Below are 15,942 nucleotides of genomic sequence, written 5' to 3'. Positions count from 1 at the left end.
TCTTTAGCATTCATTTTATAATAGATAAATAACATTTACTTTAAACTTTTTTTTTCATAGTCACATAATGGCATGACATCATATAGACATGTACATGTTATTGTGTGCCACCTAGGATGACCACATTACCTTTCATTAGACACATAAGTAGTTAACACTGATATATGACAGTAGGAATAACAAATAAATATTAGCAATTTATATTTTAAAGAAATAAAAATATTAAATCTTTTTTATAGAAACTCTAAACAAAACTTGTCAATATTGTAGGGTTAATACTAAAAAATGTTTATCATTTTAATTAGTTTTGTTGATATAATTAATTTTTGTCTACTTATTTATTAGTATAAATATTGTAATTATATATGTTAACAATACAAAGCATTATAAAGTGAATGATATTTGAATTCTCTAAAATATGAATAAGTGCACTTTAGTTAGAAAATAAAGTGTATATATATATATATATATATATATATATATATATTTATTTTTTTTACTTAATGTTGATTATTGTACTTTATGCTCTAAAATATATTTCTCACCTTAAGTTAAATTTTATAAAATGATGATATATATTAATTATTTATATCAACAAATTCGTTTGTTAGGATAATTCAACATACTATTAACAAATACACTAGTAATATTGATAGTAAGTGTTTAATTTTTATCAATTAGACATCATATTAACAAAAATAATATTAACAACTAAACTTAAAAAAAAAATTATTTACTAAGGGGTAGAAAAACATTAAGCATTAGGTTTATTTCCGTTGATATATATATATATATCAGCTTCTGTAGTAAGATTAGTGGCGGATTAAGAGGGTTTCTCCCCAAAAGAATTCCTTAAAAATATACAAATACATATAAAAGGTGAGTAATTTGAGATAATTGAAAGAAATTCTTTTGCTAGTTGCGAAGATAATGTGTGAAATACATATTCAAAAGAAATAAAAGAAAAATATTTAGAAAGTCTAAAAAGTGAAAAGAATGCAACACTCATTTATAAATTGTATTCTGATTTAAAATATAGGACTTGTGAGCGTATTTGATTCATATAGTTGAATTATTCAATATTTATGTATGCGAAAGGAAAAAAAAATGAAAGTTTGAAAAATATGGAAAGTCGGAAAAGGTTAACATAAAGGAGTGAAATAAAAAAAAAATTGATAAGAAAATAAATGAAGTTTCAGTTTAAATAAATTTTTAAAAATGAAAATATAAGAAAATACTGTATAGTAATTTTAGTAGAAAAACCTTAAATATTATATAAAATATAAATACATTAAAACATTAATTTAAATACTCACAAGAAAATAACTGTAAAAATTATATTGCTTTTAGTTTCAGAAAAAAAATTATAAATTGTACTGCTTACTATATATAATTGATATTAACTTAAAATTGTGTTACCCCAACTTATTATTTACTTGTTTATATAAATATAAACTTGAATCTCATGCAACTTTACATACATCTCTTTTAATATGTTTAAAATGATATTATCCACTGTGACTGAATTTTGATTGATGTTGATTGAGATGAACATTTATGTAAATTGTAGTTTGAAATTAATATCTTTTCAGTGGTGGTATAATATTCAAGTAAGGTTGAGACATCATGATTAAAAGATGAGTACCAACAAAAAGTATTCTTTTTAAATTATTATTATGATATTAGTTTGAAGTATGTGTTAGTTTTGTTGATTACTTATTTTTATTAGTAAATAAGACTTATTACTTTTAGTTAAATCATTTCTCTTAATTAAATTTTTTTCTTTTATAAATTTAAATTCAAAATTTCCCTTATAAGAATCAAACTCAATTTTACTTAAATCGTTCATATATTAATTATCAAAAACACTTTAAGACTCAAGTTAGTAATGACTTTACAAGAGTATTAGTATGTAATAAACGTTGAGTGTGACGTTAACATGGGTTGTATTTATAAAAACTTGAGATGGACAAATTTTCTTAACATGAGGTTCAAGGTCTCCCAAAGATAATATTATTTTGTTTTGTTGTAAAACCGTGATAACTTTATTTTAGTCGATATGTATAATCTAATGTTAACTTATACATTATGAGAATCATATGTTCGATTGATTGTTGACTCTCTTCAATGTTGAAAGCATGAACAAAACCACTTCTTAAGGTGTACATGATCACTGTCCTAAATGACCTATCACCGATGTACCACTATACAACAATATGCCACAAATTGAAATGCATGGTATAATATTGAAAGTTGCTCCCATATTGCTGGAAGTGAATATTGAATCATATTTTGATAGCTTTTAACACATGTTGTTAGTGGGGAATTGATATTATTAACACGTATAAAGGTCACACACACATCGTAATTAAATTGGGGCTAAAAAAGGAGCTCAATATAGAGTCGGTCGTGAACATATTACTATTAAAACATTTAATGATAAAAAAATGTTGGTAATTAAAAATGTGTTTGAAGTGACTAGTAGAATATGAGAGGCTCGCATATATGAGTTTGGACTTCGTGGCATGTATGTTGCGGTGCAAATTTATCAATTTTTCCCCTTACAATGTCCATTGTACAAACTAGGCCCACAAGACCCAAACTTGAGCACGTGAGTCTCCCACCTTTCACTAGCCACTTCAAAAGTCTTAGTCACAGGTTGTCATATAAACAAAGAGAAACAAAACTTGTCTAGACAATATGAGACTCCTACCTTTAAAAATAATACAATATTCAACACTTACAATTTAGATTGAATCAGATTTTGGTTCAAAATTATCCGTTAATAATCTATGTGTGGTCATTGCCTCTTACGAACACTTACAATTTAGACTAAATCAGATTTTAGTTCAAGATTATATATATATTATCTGTACTTCAAGTTTAGTGCGGAACATATTTGTATAATTTTGTCGTGTAAAATTCCAAAAACAAAATTTAATCAACATATATAAACTTTAAAAATTTCGAGTGTGATAGTAGTATTGAGGTTTAATACTCCGATAAGTTATCTATTTTTTCCCTTTAATTATATGCTTTCACCTCATATTTAATATAAGGAGAAAAGATAAACTCATCATAAAATTGTTCAAATTTATATATAATGACTAAAATAATGGAAACTGTAATAACTGAATAGTTAGATCAGTTGGCAGTAGGATCGATCTAACTTAATCACCGAACTATATTACTTATAAAAATTCGATCTCCCTTGACACCGGCCGGTAAATTAAATTTCTAATATAATATTGAATTTTTTTAAGTAAAAAGTATTAATACTATTAAAAAAATATTATTAATGGATTAATTGTCATGTTTGGTAAAGATTATTGATTTTTATCATTATTATTTTAAAAGTCAAATTTAAGATTATTGGTAATTAGTTAATAATATAATATTATGTAAAAGCTTCTACAAAAAGTGATGAAAAAAAAATACACTTACCGAAAATTAGACTCATTCAAATATATTTTAATTTTGATCATCTTTAGCGTGTACTCCAGTATATTGTATAATTATCGTTGTATTAATTTCAAAGTCGTATTAAGTGAGAAACAATAATTTGGCGGAGAACAGATGAAAAATGGAAAAATAAATAAAAACACACTAGTATATCGTTTTAGGTTCCTAAATGGTTTCAACGTTTGATGCATTACTAAATAACTCCACAAAATTGGGAAATTTCACATTCTTGGATGTTTTATACAGTACTAATTAACTGACAAATTATTACAAGATATTAAGGGAAGAAAAAACAAAGCAATTGTTTCCTTCCATGAAACCTTTCATGTGTACAGGGGACATTTACACCTAGCAAGTTCCATACATTAATTTATTGAATTCAAAGCAAAGCATTATTGCACCCAAAGCCAGCTTATTTTCAAAAGTAACACAATGTTCTATCATCTCTTTTTAGTAGTACTTAATAAATTAATGTTCCCCATTTATTAAGAAAAAATTGGTTTAAGGACACTCAAACCCACATGGGGATTGTGAGTAAATGAGCTGGATAAAGAGCACAAATCCAGCTTGAAATTAATCATCAAACCATAATGTCAAAATTAAATTAAACTCATTATTCTTAATTAACTTTAATTATGGACCTGAAGGTGCCCTATGAGGTACCCCTTTTCTTCTCCTTGAATTTGAACAAGCTTGGGCTAGAGATGGCCTTAGATGTGAATTAGAAGGCGTGCTTTGGTCTACTTGTTTGTGGATTCCTTCAAGCAATTCTTCTTTTGATGGCAACCTTCTTGACATTCCTTCATGCATTCTCCCTATTTCTTCGTCTTTCTTTGCGCTTAAGATAAAGCTTGCATTCCCGTTCTTATTTATTCCTACAAGCTATTATTATTTATATACATACAATAAATAAATCATTGTTATGATAAGCTTCTTTTAAAAAAAAGTATGAAAACCATTTCTAATCTTTAATATCGCATTTCCACTTATTGATGTGTACATATTATTATTCTTTTAGGTTATACCAAATAACTTATATATATTCTTCTTCTTAATTTTGGGTACAGAAGTATACAAACCAAGTAAAAACGAAACTAAAGCCAAGCAAACATGGTTTGACTTCTTAGCAATGATACATGAATGCGACTTATGACTTTAATTAAATGAACAACTAGATATAATTAAACGTTTAATATGGAGTGCAATGACATTTATGGTTATATATATTTTTAAAAAACTACACTTTTAGATGAAAGAGAGTTAATTAAACAATTGAAAAGGAAAACAAATTAAGATAATATATGTAACTCAAAGATTATTTGGTGCCCTATTATGTTTACATCAATGAGAACAATGTATTTAACAAGAAAATTTATGTTTTATTTGTATCGTGTATAATATTTTCTTGGGTCAAAGGTAATTACACTACATATAAGATTAATTTTTATCCAATAAATTAAGAGATATTCCATGTCTTAGGACTAAAAATTAAGATAGTGTTTTAGATGTCGATGAAATAGAGAATAAGGTTAATGAGAGATGAACCTTACACCTCAAAGAACAGAAACGAAAAGGGTTCAAGAGATTCCTTATGCAAATTTCACACAAATGGAGTTGTTTTTTCCGCTACCAACAACGACAATATTGGTCTTGGGTTGATTTTGAGGCCTCTCGTTCAAGAAAAGAACTCTAGCACTATTAATCACATACGTCTGAACCTTATTGATATCCAAAACCTACTGAATCTCTGCTACCCTCACAACATCATGATATGATGACCTCCTTATCTGCATTACACTTACATATAAAAAGATTCAATCCTCCCAATTCCATTAATTCCATAATCTAATTAAACAAAATGTGATAGCAACAATAGACCCATCAGCCCAGCACCATGCAATAGACCCGCACGTGTTATCACTAAGCCTAAGTATCTAGAAGATTACGTATAAGTGGAGGGACCCAACTTAGTGCCATTCTGTTAGGATTGTCGCTGTGTAGGAGACAAGCACCAAACCATGATCCTTCTGTTATAACAGAATGGATAGTAGCTATTGTAAAACCTTATAAATACTATACTATGTGCATGAAATAAAGCAGCGAAAACCTTTTGAGTACTTTAGCTTCCTTTGCATTTTATTTCCCGTAGTCAATAACTATCAATTGGTCCGACCTACCCTTTCCTACCAGCCACCATGCCTGAACACACTACCAGGCAAACCACACTCAAATGTCTCAAGGAAGTTGTTGCCCGGTTAACCCAAGCCCAAGCCACCTTGACCCAAGGCCAAACCACCCTCACCCAAAACCACGCCACCCTTGCTCAGTCACAGTCCTCCATGAACACCAAAATGGATCGAGCACCTTGCAGTGCTCACTGTCCACCCTTCATCCCCTCACCCGCCACCTTCACCTACCTTAACACCCATACCACAAACTGCCAAGCCTCATATGAAGCTCGATGTACCTCGCTTTGATGACCAGGATCCCGTCGGTTGGATTTTCAAAATCTGTCAATTCTTTGATTATCAAGGTCTCCCCGATCATGAGCGAATCACTGTGGCTTCGTTTTACATGGACAACCCTGCATTATCATGGTACCAATGGATGACCCGTAATGGGTTCATCTCGTCCAAGTTGTGGTGCTCGCCAAGCTTCAGGAGGAAAAGCTACACGACCGGCGCCGCCATGTCCGACAACCAGCTTCGCCTTCTATGCCTCCTCCTCCCATTTCACCATCACCACCGTCCACGGCACGCCCTCTGGTTAAACGCCTCTCCACGGAGGAACTCTCCATTCGTCGCGACAAAGGCTTGTGTTACCATTGCGATGAAAAGTTGGTTATCGGTCACCGGTGCCGACCACGCCTTCACCTTCTCATCACGGATGAGGATGCCGATTGTTCTGATATTTCTGCACCACCCTCACCAGTTGCGGTTAGTGACCCTCTCCATCACCAGGACCAACTCAACGTTCCACAGATCAGTCTCACCGCATGGTCGGGAATGCCGACACCAGAGACATTTCGCATCTATGGCACTATTGCTCGCCACCAAGTCGTGATCCTAGTTGACGACAACAACACTCATAACTTCATTCAGGCCAGACTTGCGGCTTTCCTTCATCTAGATCAAGTCCCAGCCACAACGATGCGTGTCATGATAGGCAACGGGGGCACTATTGAATGCAATACCAAATGCCCCTCTATTCCCATCCTCATTCAGGGCTACTCTTTTTCAATTGACCTCTACCAGTTACCCATCGGGGGCGCGAACATCATCCTCGAAGTACAGTGGCTGAAGCTACTTGGACCAGTCACCACTGACTATGCTTCGTTGACAATGCGCTTCAATTATTTGGGCCAGTCCATATCCCTGCATGTCGACGTTCCTTTTTGCCCGAGTCCGGCTTCGGCCCAACAACTGAAGTGATTCACCCAAACCCATGGTATCTCTGCTTTATACCCATTAACCCATATCCCCAACCCGACCCACTCTTCCCCTCCAGATACAACCCCACCAACTACCTTTTCACACCCAGCTTTGGCTCATCTTCTTCATCATTATGAAGCCATTTTCTAGGAACCACACTAGCTCCCACCTCCACGCAACATCACTCATCGTATTCACCTATTGCCAAACACAAACCTGGTGAATGTTAAGCCTTATCGCTACCCATACTCCCAGAAGAACGAACTCGAACACCAGGTGGCTGCGATGTTGGATGCCGACATGATTAGACACAACCACAGCTTCTCTTCGTCGGTGCTACTTGTCAAGAAGAAGGACAATAGCTGGCGTTGTTGTGTTGACTACTGAGATCTCAATGTCGTAACCATTAAAGATCGCTTTCCCATGCCGACAATCGATGAGTTATTGGACGAGATCAGTAACGCTTCTTGGTTCTCCAAGCTGGACCTCCGGCAAGGGTTCCACCAAATTCGCATGCACGATGAGGATATCCCAAAAACAGCATTCCACACCCACCACGGTCATTATGAGTTCACGATAATGTCCTTCTGCTTGTCCAATGCCCTATCCACTTTCCAGGAAACCATGAATGACCTCCTCCGGCCATTCCTGCGAAAGTTTATGGTTGTTTTCTTCGACGATATACTCATCTACAGCCCTTCCTTTCTTACTCACCTGGAACATTTGGAAGCAGTCTTCTCCACCCTCTTGAGTGGTTCGTTCTTCCTTCGCCGCTCAAAATGAATCATCGCTTAACAGCGTTTAAACTATCTCGGCCATATCATATCACCACAGGGGGTGGCGCCTGACCCAGAGAAGATCCAGGCGATGACCGGATGGCCCATCCCAAACTCTACCTCTGATCTTCGAAGCTTCCTGCGGCTTATCGGCTTTTATTGTAAATTCATCAAGAATTGCGCCGCCACTGTCGCGCCATTAACAGCGCTCTTGTGTAAGGACAAGTTCTCGTGGAGTCCTGAGGCATAGGTAGCCTTCCAACAGTTGAAATTTCTGATGACTCAAGCTCCGATCCTAGCTACTTCGAACTTTACAGTGCCATTCACTTTGGAGATTGACGCCTCCGACACAGCCATTGGCGCCGTCTTACTCCAGCAATCACGCCCCATAGCTTTCTTCAGTAAACAGCTATGCCCATGGTTACAGAAAACATCTACCTACGTCTGAGAGCTTCATGCCATCACCTCGGCCGTGCGAAAGTGGCACCATTATCTTTTAGGGCACCCTTTTTTCATTATGACAGACCACCGGAGTTTAAAGGAGCTCATGACTTAGGTCATACAAACTCTTGAGCAACATATTTACCTCTCCAAACTCCTTGGGTACGATTACACCATCCAATATAAGCCCGGGTCAACTAATGTAGTAGCGGATGCATTGTCCAGAATTTCGGCAACCCCACCATCCCTTCTGATCCTATCAATCCCGCATAATCTTTTCTTGGACTAGCTCAAGAAGACACTTACGCAGGATCAAGCGTACTAAGAACTCCTTCACCAAGTCCGAACTTGTCCCCACAATCACCCAGGCTTCACCTGTAAGCAGAATTTGCTTTTCTTCAAGGACAAAATTTGGTTACCTTCCGGCCACGAGCTTTCGAAAGTGCTCATGGATGAATTCCACCAGACACCCTTCGGAGGCCATATGGATGTTACTAAAACACTCCATTGAATCCAACAACACTTCTTTTGGCCACTTATGCGTGAGGATATTTGAAGATATGTTGCTCAGTGCATTTCTTGCCAACAGGTTAAGTATGAGACCCATAAACCCGTCGAACTCCTGCAACCCTTACCAATTCCCTCTTCCCTCTAGGAAGACTTATCCATGGACTTCATCACCAGTCTCCCAGCTTCTCACGACTACACCGCTATCATGGTAGTCGTTGATCGGTACTCCAAGGGGACACACCTCGGACCTTTACCCACACACTACACAACCCACAAAGTTACAGTTTTGTTCTTTGACATGGTCTGCAAAATTCATGGATTCCCATGCAGCTTAGTATTGGATCGCGATCCTATCTTCCTCAATGCTTTCTGGCGCAAACTATTTAGTATGAGTGGCACCTAGTTACGCTTTAGTACAGCGTATCATCCGCAGTCCGACGGCCAAACGGAAGCCATTAACAGGGTCTTCGAACAATATTTGTGCTCCTTCGTCCATGATCAACCTCGTCCATCCACAGTGGCACCGGGTTTTCACCGTTCGAGGTTACATTCGGCAAGCCACCTACAGCACTCCCACTGTACTCAACCGGCGCATCCTCAATGGAGGCATTTGATACACTATTAACCTCCCGGATGGCCATTCACACCACCCTTCAGCGTCGCTTACAGAAGTACCAGTCGCTCATGAAATGCATGGCCGATACTCATCGCCGGGACCTCAACTTTGTTGTCGATGACTGGGTGTACGTCAAACTCCGCCCTTATCGTCAAACCTTCGTCCAACCAACCTACTCCAAGATGTCCAAGAGGTTTTACGGCCCATTCCAAGTCCAGGATCGTGTAGGTGTTGTGGCATATCGCTTACAGTTGCCAATAGCTTCCAGGATACACAATGTTTTCCATGTATCACACCATGGACCTATTCTGACAGAGGCACCAGTGCTTCCATCTTTCAGCACGGACAATCATCCCATCATTCACCCTCTTCGCATTCTGGACTGGAAAACTGATGACATTACTGACCCTCCTACCCAACATGCTTTGGTGCAGTGGCACGGTTTGCCACTAAAAGATACCACATGGGAACTCTGGCTCGAGTTGAAGGCTCTTTACGACCTTGAGGACAAGGTCTGTTTTCCGGGGGAGGGTATTGATAGCAACAATAGACCCATCAGCCAAGCACCATGCAACAGACCCACACGTGTTATCACTAAGCCTAAGTATCTAGAAGATTACGTATAAGTGGAGGGACCCAGCTTAGTGCCATTCTCCTAGGATTGTCATTGTGTAGGAGACAAACACCAAACCATGATCCTTCTGTTATAACAGAATGGATAGTAGCTATTGTAAAACCTTATATGTGCATGAAATAAAGCAGCGAAAACCTTTTGAGTATTTTAGCTTCCTTTGCGTTTTATTTCCCGTAGTGAGTAGCTCTCAAAATGCATGTATAATTTGATATATGAACTATACTCGCACATATATAATGAATAAAATGAAATCAAATAAATTAAAGTACCCACTTGAATCACTTGATGATCCTTATGCCAAGATTGTTTGCAATAAAAACATAATGCTTGGTCTTTGCAATCGAGGCAGTACATGTTACATTCCTTTCTGGGTGTGTTGATGTGGTTTTCGCGCATGGTGAAGAATGTCGATGACAATAGTTGTTCCAGCCATGGTGGTGGCACCAACATTAATTCCTGGTGTTGAGAAACAAACAACCACTATAATAGACTACAAAAAGTAAAATGCATTGGACAAAAGAAGCTAGGCATGCACATTTATATATATGCATTGTACGTGGAGGTTGATTATTATAAGGTAGAAGTAACGTACGGTTGGAGATTATAATAGCAAGAATTCAGGAACACAGAGAAGGGAAAATGGGGAAGTTGAAAGAGTAACATAAGATTTGTCAACAAAACAATGGATGAAGTAAAGTAAAGGACAAAGCAAGTGTATTGTATAATAAAAGGTGCCAACGCGGTTCAAATCAAAGGATGGTAGGTCAAGTGGGTTTTGGAGCGATGGATTTGAAGGGATTAGCTGAGTGTGGTACATTGTTCTGTTTGGACGGATTGGTTACGTTACAGCTACCTCGTTTCAGTTTTTTTTTTTTTTGGATCTTAGCTTTTTTCTAAAATAAGGGTATACTTTGTAGAAATTTTAATAATATTATAAGTTATATTTACAACAACTTTATGAATTATTTGAGGCACACTACTATAAAATTATTTCAGTTTAACTATTGATTTTGAATTTAAATCTTAAATATACAAATGCTTAATTACTTGATGGGAGAGTTTATAAACAATAATAATTTTACAAGTCTCAAAAAAGATTATATTTAGTGGAGGATAAATGTGATTCAATTTAGATGAAATAAAAATTCAAGCACATTGAGACACTAATAATATGTTTGGTCAAAGAAAGTGAAAGAAAAAAAAGTAAAAAGAATAGAAAGTAGAATAATTGTTTGAGTTGTTTGATTGGAAAAAAAAATTAAAAGAAAGGAAGCTTCTCTTATTTTCTTGGGTTATCATATTATAATTGTGAAATATGTAGTGACTAAAATTCCTCTTGTTTAATTGTATAAAAAAGGTAAAAGAAAAAAATGTGTCAAATAATATAAATATCCTAAATAAAAAATGAGACGTGATAAAGACTTTTCATTCTTCTCTTTTCTTTCCAATTTGAAAAGAAACACTTTTTATGTGGGTCTCAATTTTTTTTTCTTTTCCCTTCGTAATTTGGCGTTACCAAATGAAGGAAAGATTTCAAATTATGGTGTTTTCTTTACAATCAAAATAATCCCTCTTAGCTTTAGTTCAACCAAACAGATAGTAAATATAGACATGTCTCAGAAAAAATTTAAATAATGATTCATCACATTGTGAAAAATAGTCCCTTCTGTTGAACTAATTTTATTGGTATATATATTACAAATTTAATTCACTATCATTTGCACTTTAAAGGAGGTTTCTTTTTATAAAAAAAAATGTTGTTGGTCATTGCCAAATTACAGCACTACGATCACATGAAACTTGTTTTTAAAAATCTTTTACACAATTTTTTTTATAATTTATAACGTGATATTTATAATATATTTGAGACGTTTAAGAAAAAATATTTGTCCTTCTAATTTTTTAAGAAAATAAAACATGGTTATAATAATTTTGAAATGAAATTGAACTTGATAGAATAACAATTAATGATGATAGTTTGTTCATTATAAGTTTACTTTTTTTTTTGCTACAGTTCAATATAATAAGTTTATGATCATCATACAGTACAAAAATAGCAAAAGAAAACAGTGTAGATAATCGGTTTCCTTGAGATTATAAGTTGCGTGTGGTTTGGGGAGGCAACAAATAAGAGTTCATAATTTAAGAGTGTTCATAAGATTGTGCGCATTTGGACTCCATCAAAGCCCTTGCAGTATACGACACAATCATATGATCTGACGGCGGTTTCATAGCTACCTTTTTGTGAAAAAGTTCATCACTTTTGTAGACACGAGTCTTTTACCCGTGTCGACGCCCGGACTATTTAAATATTATCAATACATGTGTAAAGTTCAATAACAATGTTTATTTGTATGATAATAATATTGAGCTATGTTTAGAAAAAAGATAACAACCTAAAGTAAGAATACAAACAAATCTGATGTTATTGTAAATTGTTGGATGGTGTTGATATAACAATGAAAGAGAGACTACACAATAAAGACAGGTAAATGAGTTCATTAGATTTTTGGATATAATTATTGATCATTTAATAATCAGAAGTATGACGATAGTACTATATACAATAATTTTCACCTACCTGAAAAGTAGATATTTTAAATCAATTTACTTTAGTGGAGGTGATATAATAACAAACATCCAATAGTGGCCTTGGTTATGTGATGCTGCAACATAAAGAAATAAATGTAATATATATTGAAATTTTGTAAATTAAATATTGACTTGTTGGAAATGATATCTAATGTATAATGATAATCTTTTCCATATATTCATGAACAAACAATTATAAAAAAAAATGTATGACAGGAATATATTTGTCCCATGGGTTGTCCATATTTATTGTTGATCATATATTGATAATCTTTTTCACTTCTCATGATAATTTTTTGCACCTTAGCAAACATTTAGTCTATTAATTCATATATATACTCTGATAATCTACTTAGTATATTAAGTGCTAACCTTTTACGGTTTCCATTCTTCAACCATATTTATTGCTTATCAGTATAATGATAATATTTTCCATATATTCACGAATAAACAATTATAAAAAAAAACGTATGAGAGGTCTCATGACGTCAACATGGAAAGTAATATGTTTGTCCCGTGGGTCATCCATATTTATTGTTGATCATATAATGATAATCTTTTTCATTTTCCATCATAATCTTTTGCACCTTAGCAAATATTTAGTCTATTAATCCATATATATACTCTAATAATCTACTTAGTATATTAAGTGCTAACCTTTTACGGTTTCCGTGTGTCATCCATATTTATTGTTGATCAGTATAATGAATGGAGAGGAACGAAGATGGAAGATGGAGAGGATACAAATGTGAGTGTATCACGAAAATCCTTCAAGTTCACTCGGTTCAGAAACAAATTCAAGATACAAACTTATTTGGAAAATGCAAACGTTGGGGAAATGGTGTGACAATTAATGTGTGAAATGGGTCACGTCATTGGTACCATATTTGGTGCATCGACAATGGTGCTACAATTAATGCATGTACATTGATAATGGTGTCACAATTAATGCGTGAAATGGGTCACGTCATTGGTACCGTATTTGGTGCATCGATAATGATGTTACAATTAATGCGCGTGCATTGATAATGATGTCACAATTAATGGGTGAAATGAGTCACGTTAGCGTGAAATAGAGAAGCCTGAAATGCATCTGAATTGGTACTGCATTAATTACTAAGGTACCACATTAATTATGTTTTTTAATTTAAAAAAAAAAGTGTATAAATGTAAAAAACTGCCACGTAAGCCAATATTGATGTTGACATTTTTGGGCGGAAGAATGCGTTAACCACGTAACTAAAGCATGTTTGGTACCATTTCAAAATGTATAAATTATTTTACAGTATTAGTGTGTGAGTCATTTTTTTTATATACTATAACTTACTTTATCATGTCTATTGTCTTTACTATCTTTTTTTTTTTAAATCTCTATACTCATGCATTTGAAAATTATTATTATTTTCATATCCTAACAGAATATTTAAAATTGATTGTTAAGTACTTATTCATTTGAAATGATAATTAACAAAAATATGAATAAAATATACTTATTAATTAAACGTTAATAAATTGACAATGATTACGATAAAAAAAATACAAAAATGAAGCTGGTTTTAATAATATGTTAAAATTGATACTGTAATATTTAAAATTGATTGTTAAGTACCTACTAATTAGGAATAACTCATCGTCAAAGTTATGATCATTTCCATATCCTAAAAGAAATGCTTATTAATTTGAAAATTATGATTATTTCTATATCTTAACAGAATATTTAAAATTGATTGTTAAATACCTATTAATTTGAAATGAAAATTAACAAAAATATGAATAAAATATGTTTATTAATTAAACGTCAATAAATTGACAATGATTACGGCAAAAATAAATACAAAATTGAAGTTGTTTTAATAATATATTAAAATTGATTGTTAAGTACCTATTAATTAAGAATAAATCATCGTCTAAATTATGATTATTTCCATATATGGTTATTAATTTGAAAATTATGATTATTTCTATATCCTAACATAATATTTAAAATTGATTCTTAAGTACCTATTAATTTGAAATGAAAATTAATAAAAAATTTGAATAAAATATGCTTATTAATTAAACGTCAATAAAATATGTAACGAATTGTCAACGAAATGGTCACTTTCAAATAGAGAAGTGAAGATAAACACAAACGAATTTTAAATTGACTGTTAAATCAAACAAATTGATTTTAAATTTGAAATTTGAAGTTAAAAATTTGAAATTGTGATTTTCATATCCTAACAGAATATTTTAAATTGATTGTTCAACCAAACGAATTGATTTTATTATTCATAAATTAATTTCCATGACTGATTCAAGATTATGTGACCCCGATATAAACAACACCGCAGTGTAAAGCTGAGTGAAATAGAAATGCAACTATTTCCTAAGTATGAAGCTAATTAATTTTCTCCGTAATAGAACAATCAGACATATTTCCATTAACAATAAATGGAAAAAACAAAAAAAATGACAAATTGATATATAGAACGATATAAATATAATAAAAAAAATTGACAGAAATGTTAAACAAAAGTATAAAGTAATCTTAGCATAGGAGTAAATTTTAATTTAAAATGTTTACATTTATATGAAATTATAAGACCCACAAAATTATAACAAGTAACTCATAAACAAATAATTATGTAATGTAAATGGTCTTAGGAATCTATTAAAAAAAATAGAGGTTGTTGCACTAACATTAGTTTAATATTAATCACCCAAACTCCCCAATTGATCATTATTTTTTATGATTGAAAATGAAAATTAAAACGTTAACTCATCATCCTAACATTTTTTTATTTTTCTAAAATTTATTTATTAATTCAATATTTTTTTTGTTATATATGTTTCAGCTAAAGTAACGTGAACATTGTTCTTTCTGAAATATATAATAAAATTGTGTATATATGAAATCCAACCATTAAAAAAACTACATGAAATTGAATTGATCAAACACTCAACATACTCATATCATCTATCATTAATAAAATACAATATTAATAAAATGCATTGTCTGAAAATCATAATTATTAAATTACAACTTTAAACTGTTAAAACAAAGTAACATAAAAATTTCATCATCAATAAAATGGGGTCATCATCACTCCAATTTTGTTGCTTCCTAATTATCAGGTACCCTATCACCGGAGTCAGCTAATTTTCTGTTAAGAATTCCTGCCATTGCTACAGCTGAACGCAAAAATGGAACGCAAACAAAAATTAACTAAAATAATCTATATTACTAATAAAATATTATTAAATTAACTAAAACCTAACAATGAGAAATAAAAATTATCTATATTAATGAATAAATATAATTCAAGCTGCGAATGTTGAGAGCCTCTGCATCAAAATGTAAATTGAAATCCCTGTAACCCAAAAAGAACCATAAACAAAGAAGTCCAAAACTATTATATTCAATCATCTGACCATATAAATAAAGGATGACATATATGTGATAATAAAGCATGTCATATATTTGAAAATCAAAGCTGG

General features: G+C 33.0%; 1 pseudogene; it reads right to left on the bottom strand.

The window, feature by feature from the left end:
• Nucleotides 1–3,771: 3,771 nt before the first annotated feature.
• On the bottom strand, nucleotides 3,772–15,628 carry LOC114372976 (annotated as a pseudogene).
• Between the last annotated feature and the right edge of the window lie 314 nt (nucleotides 15,629–15,942).

This window comes from Glycine soja, chromosome 11 (assembly GCF_004193775.1).
Source record: "Glycine soja cultivar W05 chromosome 11, ASM419377v2, whole genome shotgun sequence".
NCBI lineage: Eukaryota > Viridiplantae > Streptophyta > Magnoliopsida > Fabales > Fabaceae > Glycine > Glycine soja.
This window is presented reverse-complemented; position numbering and strand designations above follow the sequence as displayed.